Source organism: Passer domesticus, chromosome Z, assembly GCF_036417665.1.
Source record: "Passer domesticus isolate bPasDom1 chromosome Z, bPasDom1.hap1, whole genome shotgun sequence".
NCBI lineage: Eukaryota > Metazoa > Chordata > Aves > Passeriformes > Passeridae > Passer > Passer domesticus.
Window position 1 is genome coordinate 21855340 of NC_087512.1, and position 16456 is coordinate 21871795.

General features: G+C 34.9%; 1 protein-coding gene across 2 annotated transcripts in view; it reads left to right on the plus strand.

Annotated features, from left to right (window-relative positions):
* CWC27 (CWC27 spliceosome associated cyclophilin) overlaps window positions 1-16456 on the plus strand; it is a 97897-nt gene that overhangs the window by 15525 nt on the left and 65916 nt on the right. The window lies entirely within an intron of this gene.

Below are 16456 nucleotides of genomic sequence, written 5' to 3' on the forward strand. Positions count from 1 at the left end.
ACTATGTTAGACATGACTACGTACTTTTTTAAAGAACATGTACAAAACGTCTTGTAAAACAGTTCCCCTGACTTTTCTTTCTGTTGTCATTGGAGTTGTGGTGTGTGTTGCTTTGGGAATTGGCGGCTTTACTATCGCTGCTGTAGACAGATGGTCCACAGGAAGTGGAGATCAATGAGTATGATGGATAACTTCAATCCCAGAATCTGGTTACTGGTAGCATCTGATTGACACAATGTTAAGCTTCTGAGAGTCAATTAATTGTTCTTGGTTGGGGAGAATAAACAATTACAATTTAGCATTAAATAACCATATTCAGTGGTGGAGGCAAGGATCTAGATATTTGAAGGGTTCTAAGAAAAGCTCTTTCTGAAAAAGAGCCTTGAACTATATGGCAGCCAAATAACTTCTTTACAACAGCAAAGGGCTTTTGAATCTGTACATATTTACTACCTACCTAGTGCCTGTGCACCAAGCTGTTTAATTTTCCCTGGGGTTTTATTAGAATGGCTGCTGGAAACAAAATGGACTAAGGTGTAATAGCAAGTTTGTAGCATGAAGAGAATACAAAGCTAGAGGATACCTTTAGGAAGGAGGTACTCAAGGCACAAGCTTGCATCATGTTACAGCTTATTTCAAGAGACTTTTGTGTAGTCGGTGTGTAAGCTGCTGGCTTTACGTGTGGTTGGTCAATGTGCTCTGTTTGTGGTTATTCTGCTCTTTCAGGGAGGCATAGTAATAGTATTAAAGCCAAATGGGTTATCTTAACTCAGAAGAGGGTTTATTGGTTGCATTTTTAGCAGTTGGGAGCCATAGTCTTGGGAAATACTGCTTAGTATCACAACTAACATAAATTTCTAGACTTACTGTTTTCCAAATAATTGTCTGCAGTCCTCCGGCATGAAAATCAAAGGCACGATATTGTTTGTTATAAATAATGTGTTTTTACATTTGAGGTCTGTTTAGATAAAGTAAGATAAACAATATCAAGTTTCATTGTCTGAAATAGTGACTATTTTCTCAGTGTACTGGCGTTGTTTAATAATATACTCATGGGTATTCACCACCTACTGTAGTCAAAGCCTGTGTTGATCAAAGGCAGAGATGTGGGAGGTGTAAATATCAAACAAAAGGTTGGATAGACTATCCATAGCTTGACGGTAATGTTTACTGACATATCAGAAGGTGAAGAAACTTCTGATATCTATCAAAATTTCTTCTCATCAGATACTTAAATGTGCTAGTAGAATAATTGAACTTCTAACAACATTTGTTTCAGAGTCTGATCTTTAACATGCATGACTTGTTCTGCAAAACTGTATTCATTTGTATCAGTCCAGTTTCTTTTAATCCAAATGCATTTGTGCGGTCTATTTCAGAGAAGCAGTATGGAAACAATCGACACTTTTTCAAATTCATGGTACTGAGATCCAATACCACTTCTAAATGCAGCCATACTTGAAGTGCTCAAACAGTGAAGTTAATTTTAGTCATTTCAGTATGGGTTTTAACCTCTTGTGTATATTCTTAAAATAGCTTTATACACTTGACAACTTTGTATTAGATAAGAAAACTTGAGAAAAAGAGCCATCCAGTCATTCTGGCAAGTTGTTAGAGAAGTTCTATTGGTCTGGGGTTTTTTAGAAAGTTTAAACCTAAACTTCACACTGTAAAACAGCAGTTTACATATAGGAATGTTTAGTGATAGAAGTGTTCACCATCATTGCATAAGTAATAAAATTTCTCAGCATCACATTGAGTTTGTAAAATGGCAGTGGCTTGAGAGGAGCATCTGAAGGCTTCCTGTATAGCTTCTTGAATGGTCCTCTTGTAGTTTGGTAATTAAAAATATTTCTTATACATTTCTTTTCATCCTGTAGGTGGAGCTCGGATGCTACACATTTCTGCTTACTAGCTTTAAAACTTTTCAGTGCTTATTGCCTGCAAGACATGCAGTGTGGGGTGAAATAAAGTAGACTGTACAGTTTTTCACTGTATAATCAAGTTCAGTTGCATCCTTGTAATGGATAGGGTATTAAATGGCAACATGAAATAAGTGCTTAAAATAGCTAAACTATTCAGGAAGAGAAGCTGACTTTTTGAGTAGTTAATATCAGTTTAATTTGGTGTTTCCTGTTGTATATTTTCTCTTAATAATCCTATAATTTGCAGTTGAGCTAAGTAATCACATATATTTTGTTTTACAAACCATTATTATCCCAAGCAGATGAATAGCAATAAATACTACTAGTATTAACTACTTTAGTAATCATTAAAGTAATTTATAGTAGTTCTGTTGCCACTCCTTTACATTCCTGTTATTTTCTTGTATCCATTTGCTTGTCATGGGTAAAATAAATAATATACGAAGCTTTACGTATTTTCTGTAATATTTTCTGCATATATAAGTAATTCTTTTCTTCATCCTCAAAACAGAAACCTGGAGCAGTTTTTAAGATGTACTTCCTCACACCTAGTTTTTTATTGAAAGACAACATGAAATAACTTACAAAAACTTACACCCCGCAGTCCTGTCATCTAGACACAATCATAATGAAAACAGTTAATAATGCCAGGTAAAGTTTCAAGTTCATGTTAATTCCAGTTCAGAGCATACAGTAAAAATTTAATATTGTCAAGACACCTCAGCATTTTCCTGGCATCAATATGAATAAACATGCCACACTGAGCATGCAAGTTTGCTTTTCTAAAGTGCTCATATAGTACTGTGGTGTGGAAAAGCCAAAGGTAATTTTACATGATCACATGGAAATCTTTTTTAAAAGATCTTGAAATCAAAACTTTTCTCTTTATAAATCTGCAGTTGTTATAAACAATGAGTGAGATATTTTGTATTTATAAATTAATAATTTATGTTAAAATATATTGTTTTAAATGTATTTATTGTGTGCTTGTTACCTTGTAATGCAAGCATTACACAGTGAAAAATAGTAAAAATGTGTATCTATATGTTTCTACTTATTTAAACTTAATCTAATATCTCATCTCGTGTTCAGCAAGCTACTTTTCTGTTAATGTTGGCTGTTAATAAGTGTAATAGCATGATGAAAATACCATATATTTAGAGCTACTTATTTACTTTGGAATGTTGAGTTTTATCTGTTTCTATATGAACAGATATATTTCTTCACAAAACTACTGTTTTAAATTTAATAACTGTACTTCTAATCCTACTAGCATTTTCTTAAACTAAGTGTAACTTACTATCAGGCTTTGTCCAACAGTAGAGGTTGTCTCCTGTTTTTTCAGCTTAGCACCAGAAAATAGACATTGTAGGTTAGTAAGATTGGCTTTTGAGGTTCTGAATAGAAACTCTTTTTGCAACTGACTTTGAACTTCACTGTACGTAGAGAGGTGCAGCTGTTTTCATGCAGCAAATTCAGGTATTCTCCTAATATTGTTTTAAGCCAAAGGAGACAATTGGATAAACTGTGTATCTCATGACATAATTTACTGCCAGTTACCCTTGTATTGAGCTCACTGTTTGGCAACAGCTGAACTGGAAAGGCATTCAAACATAATTTTTTCAGATATCAAGAGAGCATAGTTTGCTCCATATTTAGTCAGTGAGTGTATTCTATTCCAGTACTTAGATACATGATTCCTAATGGTACCTCTTCCAGTTTCACATTTTAACTTGTCTGGGTTCAGCTTGTTACCACTGAATTTACTTTTTGCTGTGCCTTTTTCTGAAGTTCACTTCAGCAGGCTGTATTTTCTCTCATTTCAACCACTTAAATTCTAATTGAGTCCTTTCAATAAGCTGTAGACATTGAGTTCTTTCTGGCCTTCACAGTAAGAAATTTTTTCTAATCTTCAAATTACTTTATGGTTTGGGTTCTTTTCTCCAGTTTTTCAACATTCTTTAAATCTCTTTCATCATTTGTCTTGTATTAGCCTTAGTAATACTATATTCAGAGAGCAGCAACTTTTTTTTTTACTTCTACCTCCCTGTTCATTCATAGGTTGACCATGTCAGCCCTTCTTGCAGGTATTCAACTGATAGTGCTTACGTTTCTTGGGCTTTCCAGTTTCTTTTCAGTCATCACTCTCTGAGAATTAGTTTGTCATTTTCTCTGTTTTTTAGTTTCTAGATTTTGGCAATTAGATCTCCAGCTTTTGTTTTATTCAGCAAGCCCAGGTTGCCTAGCAGTTCTGATATGACAGTTTGCTACTGTGACTGTTTGTGCAATTCACTACTGATGGATTTAGTAGAGTTCCTGGAGTGAATAGGTATATTTCTACTCAGTGGTTATGTGCCTCTGACAACAATTTTAAGCAATAACTTTGTAATCTAATTCTTGAAGATGGTCTTTTGGCCTGTTTTTTGTTACTATTTTTTTTAAGACTTCCTTACATGTATGTACTGGGAAGCACATTGTCAGCTTTTTTGGACTGACTCTAAAATTAGCCAAGTTAATAACCATTCAGGAACTTATGCTTAGTTCTAAGAAACTCCCTGATAGCATTGTGTCAAAATTTATATCCTACTCTGAAACCTAAATTTCCCCTCTTTCAATTTTTTCTCAAAATGAAACTCATTGTACTCTGAAGTTTAACAATGCCAAGTACAAGGTGCTGCACCTTGTACTTAGGAGCAATCCTAAGCAGAAATACTGGGTGAACATAAAATGGATTGAGAGACACCCTGAGGAGAAAACTTGGAGGTGTTGGTTGGCAAGAAGCTTTACATGAGCTGGAAACATGCATTTGCAGCCCAGGAAGCCAGCTGGGCTGCTTAAATAGTATGGCCAGCTGGGCAAGGGAGGTAAAAACCTGTATGAAAGTTGGGAATAAACTTTTTTGCAGGGTCTTTTGCAATAAGAATAAGAGGCAGTGGTTTTGGTTTGTTCAAAAAAGAAAGGGTTGATTGAGATTAGATATAACAAAGATGTTTTTTATAATGAGGGTGTTGAAACACTGAACTAGTTGCCCAGAGAGGTGGTGGATGCTCCACCATGCAGTTTGTTCCGTGTCTGGCAGAACAGAGCTCTGAGCAACCTGATGTACTTGAAGATGTCCCTGCACATTGTAGGGGCTTGGAGGCAATAACGGTTAACCATCCCTTCCAACCCCAGCCATTCCATCGTTCTGTATCTCTTGGTTAAGGCTAGTGCTTGGGTTTTGTGGGGAAATTGTAAATACTTGTATTAAAATCATTAATTCTGTATTTCACAAAAGGCTTGCTCACTCTGTGTTTAATATGCTCCATTTGTATGGATGTTCTTTTAAAACTAGGAGCCATTGTTAGTAATAAACTGGCAAAACAGCATATGTTGTTCAATTTTAACTTAATTTGAAGCAGGCCATAAGTGTCCAAAGCTTTAAACAATTTTAAGCAATTTATATTTAAATTGATAAATTTCAGCTTTATGCAAAAGTAGCTATTTAATCACATACTGAAATAATTTTAAATAATATTGAATAAAATTCTAACCAGTATTTCTGTAAGAGTGCAAAAGGTCCTATAATGAGGAATTTCAAGAGAGCAAGTAAGCAAATCTTTGCTGCTTGTCCTATTTCAGTTCAGGGTGTTGAAATGTTTCTCATAAATCCTAACTTTTAGTGGTCTTTATTACACTAAACATATTTAGGACTGTTCTAAGTGTTCTTCTTGTTGTTCTTCAGTGGTTGATATATTTCCATTTCTGTTCTTTCATTCTTGAAAGAAGGTTTGAATTGTTTGAGGAGCTTCTTGGAGAAGTACTAGGCATTGAAATGTGCTGATACATATACAAAACAGTATGGCAGTATTTTAGTCTGTGTTTCTGTATCTTGATTGAACTGTTTCCAAGCAGAATTTTATAAGGTTAGTTATTTGCATTGATACACTACATCAAGAACACTAGCTGAATTAGACAGTTTTTCTTGTTCATCAACCTGACAAGGTTGTAGGAGATAGGTAAGGTACTACTTGCATTATGTATTTTCAGTGTGTATCTGCACAGTGGTCTTTCACTAGAGAAGCACTTTATGGAAATTGCGGCACGACTCAGCCTCAGTAAAGAGGTAGAATTTGGATTATTATTGAAAGTAATGAAGTTATTCCATTATTTGTGAATTAATTGACTTTACAGCATAAGAACATGGAAAGCACCTGCCAGCTGTCAAGATCAACATATTTTCCAGGCATTCCACTGTAGTTACAAGTGCTCCAACACATAATCCTTACCTCACGTGCCAAACTCAGTTTGTACTCAGAGCACACATGGTGCTCTACCTTTTGAAGAGTTCTAGAGTTTGTCAGAAATAAAGTAGACAAAATGACACATGCCTCCAGTGGTTTGCAGATGGGACTGTCCTGAATTCTAAATACATTTTAAATTGTTTTACCAAAGAGAATGTCTTGTGTTTTGTAGCCACAATAATGCTACGCAGATATGCATAAGCTGAAGCCACCTGCAAACTTTTTTTTTCTCCTGTTGTGCAAAGAAGAAGCACAGACAATAACTGGTGGGAATTCATTGGCTAGGTATCAAAAACTGTGGGAATGGAAAGTAACCTGGAAAAGGAACTTATTTTTTATGTATTCTTTTTAAACCCAGCTTTGTATGTTAATATAATATCAGTCTAAGTTTCTGCCTTTCAGAAGGTATAAATACTTCCACATATTTTGTAATTTATAAACTGAACTTTCTGTTTGTTTATGTTCATGAGTTCTTTGGCTTCTGTGAAGATGTCTTTATACACCAGATCCCCAGGAAAAGAATGTTAGATACTTTTATGGTGCCTTGCTTGATCTTGATATGGCAAATGTTAAACTAGAAAATCACACACAAATTCACTATGTAAAGATGTAAAGAGAAAAGTCTCTTCCTTTACAGATGTAAAGAGAAAAAGGAAGAGACTTAGTTTTACATATTTCAAGTGTCTGAAAGAAGGGAAATGTTTTCAGCATATTTTGCTTTAGTACTAATATCCTAATTTTGTAAGTATATCATATACAGTCACCCACAGGTCATATATTCTTAGTTATACTTACCTACAAGTCAGATGTTTATTTTGATAGGATTCTGCATTAATTCATGTGTATTTTGTATGCTTTGAGTGACTTGTCGTAATATATAAATTCAATAAGGATTTGAAGTGAAATTTCTAAATTGCTACTTACCCACATTCATATGAAAATGCTCACTTTAGCAAATGTTTACATGACTCAATGATTGCAGTGAAACTATTAATGTAAACAAAAATCCTGACAACCTGTAAGTCCCGACAATCCTGTAAATAAGCCTGACAACCAATGAAGTTCCTTTGGACTGGAATTTGATAATAGTTTTGTGGTATGAGGATATAGGAGGGAAAATAATATTTTGGTGAAAATTACTGAAAAAATCTTTACCCTTAGGATTGAGAGACTTTTTAAGACTGTCTCAAGAGATTGTTGTCTTCTGTTCCTGTCCACATGGCCTTGTTTCCTTTCCAGTTTTTATACAACTAGAGTGTTCAAGTTGCTTGTGACGTTCTCTTTAGAATAGATTGCTTACACAATCTCAGTACATCATATTCTAAAACATTCAGCTATAAAGTCAAGGTCAGAAGTAAGCTGTCATAGACAAGAGACTTCTAATCAAGTTTTAGTGGTATAGAAGGTGGGCATGACCTTCTGTCCACAGTATAAAAGATATCAGTCTTAGAGTGGAATGGGAGCAGCCTCTTGTTGGAACTAGAACCTTGAATGATATTTACTCTTGTTTTAATCTTCATATGTTTTATCAAGTGAATTTGTTATTAGTTTTCTTCTCAACTTCTGTGCTAATGTCATAACATTAATGCTTCAAAAGTGCATTTAATTGATATTTTCTTTTGCTTTACATATTTCTTTTCCTCAGTGTGTGAGAGATCACTCACTTCAGTCTATTTTTTTGTAAGGATAGCAATAATATTTGGTTTATCTAAGTGTAATGCTTCATGTTTTAACCATTTTTCTTTAATATATTCCTAAGTTATTTTTTAATAACTGATGATAGTGTCTCTGTAATTGTTTCATAAACTGTAAAAAATTACCTACCTTTCCTTTAGGAAAAATGAGTTTTGAAGTTATCTGCAAGTTTAAGAATCTAGTGTGTTTCTTTCAATTGGCATTTTTATATTTTGTTCAAGAAATTCAATATTTTGAACACATAATACTGAGAGAAAAAAAAAGATCACTCCAGAATTGTTTTCAGCAATACATTCATGTTTTGAATAAGCCTATTCTCTTAGTGCTAAGGATTGCACGATTCACTTATTCTTTTCAAAATAATGTAAATTTTTCTGCCTTCTTTACGTTAATAATATTCATTGTAAAGACAAAATAATCCCAGACATACTCTTTGTAGAGTTAATGATTGGCAGTAACTTAAAAGCAGACTATACTATATTAAACACAAGCCCAGATTGTTTGGGCACAAAACCCAGAATCCCAGCACTGAGATTTTTCTTGGCTAAGCATCAAAGCTTGTTAATAGGTAGAGTGTTAGACTGGGACAAAGACGGGATTGTTACTGTGTTATATTTCATCCTGCTGCTACTTGGCAAGACTCAGTGTATTTTTAGGTGAAGTTTGTGTGTGCATTTGTCTATTCACCTGGAAAAAAGGATGCGTATATGACCCGTGAAAATGCAGTTAGCATAATGGGAGGTGAGAATGTGTAATCCTTATTATACAGTGAATTGCTAGCACTATATAGTGGGCAAGATACCATTTCAAAGAGTTGGAGTGTTCTCACTTGTTTAGCTGCACATGTGATTTTTTTTATTCTTGTAACATAACAAGATGGATTTAGCAGTGGTATAGCCATGTACTTTTTAATTGCTAAATGTTCATGCTCCATTTCCTTTCTTTGTTTCAACAGAGTTGAGTAGCATGGGAAGAGACTTTTTGAGGGTTTCTTTCTGTTATAGAATATATTTTCTGTAAATATGAGTGGTATATTTTAAAGTGGTGCTGAAGTGAAGGATGACTGAAGTATGTTCAAACAGTTTCTTTAAACATCACATCTGCTGTTCAATTCTAGACATTCAGTCCATGTTACAGTTTGATATTTTTATTATTTGTACATGCCTTTCTACAGAGCCAAGCAGGTAATAAGTATTTTTAATATAGTGTAGAAGAAGTGATGTTGGTTACCAGATTCTGGTTGTGGAATGTTTATAATGAGTAATCGTTTGTAAATAAAAAGATGGGAAATCAATTATTGCCTAAAAAGTTGTTGTATTACATTTTTGTAGATTAACTACATAATTAGTAGTTAATAGTAGTTGATAAATTGATAATACTGAAACAAAATAAATTACAAAACTTTCTGATCTGAATCACAGAATGGGCATGGTTGGAGGGGTTGAATAAAATCTGTATCAACATGAATAAAGGAAACCCAACTTGAATCCTTATAAGGGTATATCTGCTTCTAATGAGAAGAAGCTGTTTATCTAATGAAAGTGGAAAACATCCAAAAAGTCTGAACCTTGAGAGAATAAGGCAGTAAAGGCTGCTAGAATAATTTCATCCAGTGCTTTACCTAATAAACCACACAAGACACCTAAATTCTTTTATTTAATTCTTATCTTTTGGTGGAAAAAAAATCCCATTTTAGTGTAAAGAATATACCCCACAAAAATTTTCTTTGGTAATTGCCTTTCTTATTAAGTAAATTAAAATGCTACTGCTTGTCAATCCTTTTGGCTCCTCTTGGACCCTTTTTCACTTATCTGCTAGCCTTCTGTTAGCATATCTTTATTTGCAAATTGTACCAAATTTCTCTTGAACGTTGGTGCATCAAGTACATTAGGCATTCACCTTCTTTTGTGGCATTTTTCCCCAGCTTTATCAAATATTATACTGTGTTTTCTTTTTCCACACAAGATAGTTTGATAGTCTATCTTTTCTTTGTGTCCACAAGTAGTAGAAATAATATTTTTATGAATCTAACTCATGGTTCTGTTATTTTTGCTCAAGTGCACTTTGTCACTTTCAGGCATATAATTGTCCAAGTTATATTTTCTCATTGTAAAGAATGATATAACACTACTGTTTCCCCTTTTCTTTCACCCCCTGGTTCTCTGAAGTTTTCTCCCATTTTATTCACAACTGGTGTTCCTCATGGCTCAAAGAAAAAAGCCTTCTAAAAAACACTTGGAAGCAAACTGCATGACCATGTTGCCTTTTTTTTTTCCTCTGATGCTTATTTTTACTTGCTTTTCTTTCTGTTTTGGGATAATTCAATAAGAAGAGAGAAAAATGTCATTCTCTAATATATCAGCAGAAAGGGCTAGTGAATTATTTTTTTTTCCTTTCTTTACATTGTAAGTCCTTTTCCTTTTTGTGGGCAGGGGTGGGGGGGGGGGGGGGTTTAATACCTAACATAAAACAACAATAATAATGTAGGGGGGTTTTTGTATGTGCTCCGAGATAAATGTCTGTATATCTTCAGTTGTGTCTGTTGTGGTAAATAAATGGACAATTGTTGTTAAACCATCAGTTTTCTATATATAAATATTTTTACCCTGTGAAATAAAATCAAGTTAAAGAAGTTAAAACTTCTTTTTCCCATATGGTCCCATTTTTTGATTCAGGTCTTTGGCAGCAAATTGCAACTACCCAGCTTTACCCTTTATTCCATACAGTTGTTTATTCTTTGTATTTTCCTTGACCTTAAGTATAAAATTCAAGATACTGGTAAAACCAAAGTATAAAGCCAAATATAATGTGCTCATGGCATCTTTTTAAGTAAAAATTTTATTATAAAGTATTTTGGGGAGGTTTTGTATTTTAGCATGTTAAAAGCTGTAAATATGTGTGTCTATGAATGAACACCCAGCAGAAAACTGATTCAGTGAATTAATGTAGTTTCTCCTTATTCTGCTGGAGATTACTGTTGTCTTAAGCCCAAAATATCTTTACTAATAATTGGACTGGATATTGCTAGTTTCTGTAGAGTATGGCATTTTGTAGAGTCTGCCTTTTTTTACAAAGGAGGTCTAAGAGGTTTGGACTAACACTACAGAATGGCTGTTACTCTGAGGGGTTATTAGGATATTATAGCATCTGGCATGAGGAAATAACTGGTAATACAAGTAGCACTGTTAATGGCAGTGAGACCAGCAGTTCAAAATACACAATTTCATGGAGCTGGCTATAGCATGTGAATTTTCATTTTACATTTTGCTACTTTCACTGTGACATGTTTTCTGGTTCTCCTGGGGCTCAGAGCTCTGAGATTAGTGGCACTGCCCCTTCACTTTCCAGTGAATTAGAGAATGCTTTGAGGCATCAGACAGATAGGGACAATAAAAGTGAGCAGGAGAGAATAGTGTAAAATGCAGTTATGCTGTATTATTCTTGTCCGCTCATTTCTAGCTAAGGGATATTACAAAAGAGGGACATATTGCTGCACAAGTTAGTGAGAAGTCAGTCTGACTTTTAGTGGATTTTGTGCATTGCTAGAGAAATGGGGCTTAACTGTCCGCAAGGAACACTCAGTTTTAAAATTTGTATAAACTATGTTACTTCAGTGTAGAATTGAAGTCTTAGAATCATGCCCAGCCTATCAGATAACATGTGGAGACATGCTATGTGTTCTTGTACATATTCTTAGAGCAGTGGACTTGACTCTTTGGACCACATGATGGTGCATGGAGTCAGTGTGGCTTATTGAGTCCTGCAAAATCTAGGCTGCACCCAGCTATATCTCCATAGTGTCTTTAACCCTCCAGAATGTGGAATGCACTGAGACATACTCACTTGGAAGAAGTGGGATGGGAAGGTAATTAACCAAAACATCCAACCAACAAAATGAACACATTATTAAAAAACAAGCTACCAAGCAAAAGCCCACAATAAACACAACAATATAATTCTTACCACCGTTTCCATTAGTTCACATTTTGGCTCGTTATGCACCTGAAAATCTGTGATCCTCTCAGTAAAAAGGTTAATGCACATTGTTTGACAATTGCCCATGTTAGGGTACAGCAAAGCATACCATAGTCACAGTTGGATAATTTCATAATAAAATCGCTTTTTAATGAGAAGTGTATCAGCAGTACAGACCTTTTGAAGTTCTTCTTAAGTTTGGCTGATAAGCAGCCATACTGAGCTCATTGATGGAAAAGCATCATTTGCTGAACAAGCCTCATACTTAAGACTGGAAGTCATTGTTACGTCATTTCTTGGTTAATTGGCTGCACCTGTGATTTGTTAACAGCTCTAATCCAGTGGTCTCTGAACCACGTGTGGAAAGGTCAGCAGGAGAGAGTCTGCTGCACTGTGAAGCATTGTTAGAGGTAATCTTAGTTTGGCAACTTGTCATGCCTGTTAAATCCAGATTGTCACTTTTCAGCTCATGACGTGAGCTTCTCAAAATGAGAATGGTGCAGAGAACTGGAAAATGAAGTCTGTTTGTCTTTTCATGCAAGGCAATGCTTACTTAAGAACACAGGGACTTTTTAAAGAATGTATTAATTTGTAGGTTTCTCTTTTGTAATGAAAAATTATGTACAACTTTGTTCTTCTGACACTTGGAATTTGTTGTGTTTTTTAAAATAGAAGTGTAAAATTAATATAAATCCAGTGAAATAGATCTAGATATCTATGTGTACATGTGCATGCAAATGTATTTGTTGGTATTTCATTCTCCCTTTCATGTCATAGAGTTTGGTCCTCAGCAGTCTCAGGCGCTTGTCATTTTGCTGCCTTTATAATGTAATCATATCTGGTATCTTCAGTATAGTTTTCATATACAAGTAATTATGTTGGTGCTATCTATGTACATAAAGTTTCTTTGAACTCCAGTGTGCTTTTCAACTACTTAAGTAGTTTGAGTCTTTCAGTAATTAGGAAAATACTTTCTACATGTGTTGATACTTTACCTGAATTTTGAAAGGACATCTAAAGTGTCTTGGGCAGCAGAATTTGCCGTTGTCTTTTTTATACATTGTGCATGTTGCTAACAATTTGTTTAAATAATTTTAATAAGTTTACCTAACTGAAATACCTCTTGCAACATTCTTTATTAAATAGAAATAATCTTGCTAAAGGTTATACCAGAGAATCATAAAATTGTAGGGTAGGTTGGAGAGGACTTACAAAGGTTACCTAATCTGACACTCCTGCAGTTAACAGGGATATCTTCCACCATATTATTTTGCTCAGAGCCCTGACCAGCTTGACCTTGAATGAACCCCAGGGATGAGATGTCCACCACTTTCTGGACAGTCTGTTTCAATGTTTCACTGCACCAATTGTATAAAATGTCTTCCTTACAGCTAGTCTGAAGCTGCACTCTTTTAGCTTAATCCATTACCACTATCCCATCCTTTTACAGCAGGACCTATCCCAACAGATCCTGTTGCAAAAAGACTATCTCCATCTTTTATATAGGACCTGGAATAAGGTCACCCCAGAGCCTTTTCTTCTCTAGGCTGAATAGCTTCAACCCTTTAAACATTTTTTCATTAGACAGATGTTCCAATCCTCTTTCATCATTTTCATAGGTCTCTTCTGGACCTGCTCCAGCAGGTCCATGTCCTTCCTGTGCTGTGACCCCAGAGCTGCTGCTGCAGCCCTGCAGGTGGGGTCTCAGCAAAGCAGAGGGGCAGAATCCCCTCCCTGGCCCTGCTGCGCACACTGCTCTGGATGCAGCCGAGGATATGGTTGATCGTTTGGGCTACAATTGCACGTTACTGGGTCAGGCCCGTCATTTTATCCAGGAGATCCCCAAGTTGTTCTTACTGGGGCTGTTCTCATGACATCTTGCAGCACAGGAATCATGTTTTTTTCAGAGAAGGTATAAATTGGTAGGATTTTCATGGTTGAATTAAATTTGAATATTGATTGTGAGATTGTTGGTTGTATATGGGTTGGAGAGTATTTCTGAATGCATGGGGATTAAATACTACCCTAGTACCGTGATCATGTTTCATTATTTCCCAAATAATTCCTCCAGAAATAGTAGTGCCTTGATGTATAGCATGTCATTGTTACAGAAATGGTATTATGGTAGTACTCTCATTTTGAGTACATGTGTACTGTAATTTGCTGTATGTTATAAGTAAAAATAAAAAATTGACCCAATTGTAACAAAAATAAAAAAGAAAAAAAAATTTTTGCAACCGTATTACAGTCCTGACAGCCACCAATAAAAAAATGACAGTGCAGACCCCAGGATACAGGCTGGGTGGACACAGATCTGGCCTCTATGGCACCAAACCCCACTTTGTCCACACTTGCTACTTTGCAGGGACAGTTCTTATACTCTTTTTCTTGCCCTCAGCAGAGTCCTTTTGTCTCCTTTCAAAGTTAATCATATTCATCTTGGTTTCTTTCTTCACTCAAAGCTGCACAAAACCTTGTTCGGGAAGAGACAAATTTTCCTCCTCCGATTCCCGGAATCCTGTATTCAGGTGGAAGGTGATGGCCCTGGTTATCTCAGATGTGTATCTTCATGGGCCATCGTCCTCTGGTACATGCTACTGTGAACGACCATCTCCTGTGCAGCTGAGTTTCCTTCCTATGTTAATGCCAAGTGCCACCCTTGTCGAGGTGTCATCACTGTAGGATTAAACCCTGGTCCCCCCTTTAATAGCATGTTTGATACATATATCTATAATCCATTGGCATGAATTTCTATGATACATATATCTATAATCCATTGGCATGAATTTCTATCATATCCCTAACACTGTAGATTAAGTATTTATGCCACTTCTGCTATGGTAGGAGATAGGGTCCAAGCTAATTTTATGACTGTATTTTCCCCCTATAAGACACTATTCTCAAACAAATAGGCTGTGTGGCTGTTTCAGTGACTAGAACACAAAATGGGAAAAAAATAACTTATTGTGAATTGAGGTCAGCAGTTGCAGAATCACCCCCAGAAAAAGAGGAAGGACATAATGTGTTTAGCTTATTCTGAACTACAATTTTGTATTTTTATTTTTAATGCTTATTATGTGTGAAACACTCAAACTGACAACTTCATCAACATTTACTAGGGATATTGATTACAATATACTTTAGAGTATTCTGACAAAATATGCTATTTTTATAATGAAAATATTATGGAGGCTTCAAATTTTTTCATAGATACTTTATGTGCTCCTTTTTTTCTTACAATTCAACACTGAGCAATTTAGTGTTCATTCACAGTACCCTAAGACAAAAAGTTACCAATTATTTCTTAGGTAACTTCATATTGTTAGCTATTTTGATTATGAAATAAAGTACCTGAAACTAGCCATTTTGTTAAAATATCCAAAGAAAAACAGATCACTCCAGCCATCTAAAATGTGAAATTCTTTATCAGCATTATATGTTTGCAGGTAAAGTTACCTTTCATCAAAGAAGTGAGTTTTTCTAATCTAAAAATATGTTTAAATGAAAAATAAAACTTTGTCTGGTTAAAATAGCTGTATTTCTTGTGTCATGGTATCCCTTCTATTTCATAGTGAGGATAGGATCTTCACAATAATTATTTTTAGTGGAAAAAGTAATTGAATTAAATTTGACATTAATTTTCAATTTGTTTAAAAGCATAAAAATTGAATTAAAAACTAATTTTTATTTTTAAAAACAAGTGCATGATCCAGTGAAATCAATCCTTTTAATTGAAGCTGTTGGATCTTTTAATAACACCTATACCCAGAAAAAAGGGTTGTTAGCTGGTGGAATGTTAACAAATTTTAATACATTATTAAGGCAATGTCATATATCCTTCCTATGTAATGAATTTAAGCCTTTTTGAAAAAAAACATGCCTACAAAGAAAACAGTATTTATATTGCTTTTTAATCAAATTTCAGTGTTACTTTTAAAGAGTTTTAATATTATCTGTTATAAACTGATTTTTTGTTTGGCAAATCTTTAACAAAAATTATCCGAATAATATGACCATCCTTAATCAGAGACAATTTTTTAATCATATAATTGATTTTCCTTTCCAGGTGAGTTACAGGGGCTGCCCCTCAAATCCTGTCTGTGATTTGTGTGATTAGAAGTTTCTCCTGTGAAACTTCCAGTGGACAGAAAAAAATAAATAGCTTAACTTGTTCAAAGCCATAAAAATACTTCTATTTTGCATCTGCAAAATTTTATCTGCAGTCTGTCCATGGCAGATGTATTATTGCAAGGTTATAGCAAGGCTTTAGAGTTGTAGTTGTAGCTATTTTCTGATGGTAAGTTAAAGGATTAAGCCGATCTTTTCAAAATTGTGTCATCAGTAAGGTGATAGAATATTAGTGAGGGAAAAATGCATTCATGTGTGTCTGTTTTAATTCAAGCATTTCCTCCACAAATTTGCTGCCCAGTAACCTTTAGGCTCATTGTTGGTTTTTTTCATTGACTGATGAAATGATAGTTGCAGGCTGTTGGCAGAAAAGGATGGTTTTGAATGGTGGCTATTGTTCTGCTAACATTGGACCCTCTGGCTAGAGGATCAGCAAGAATGCCTGCTAAG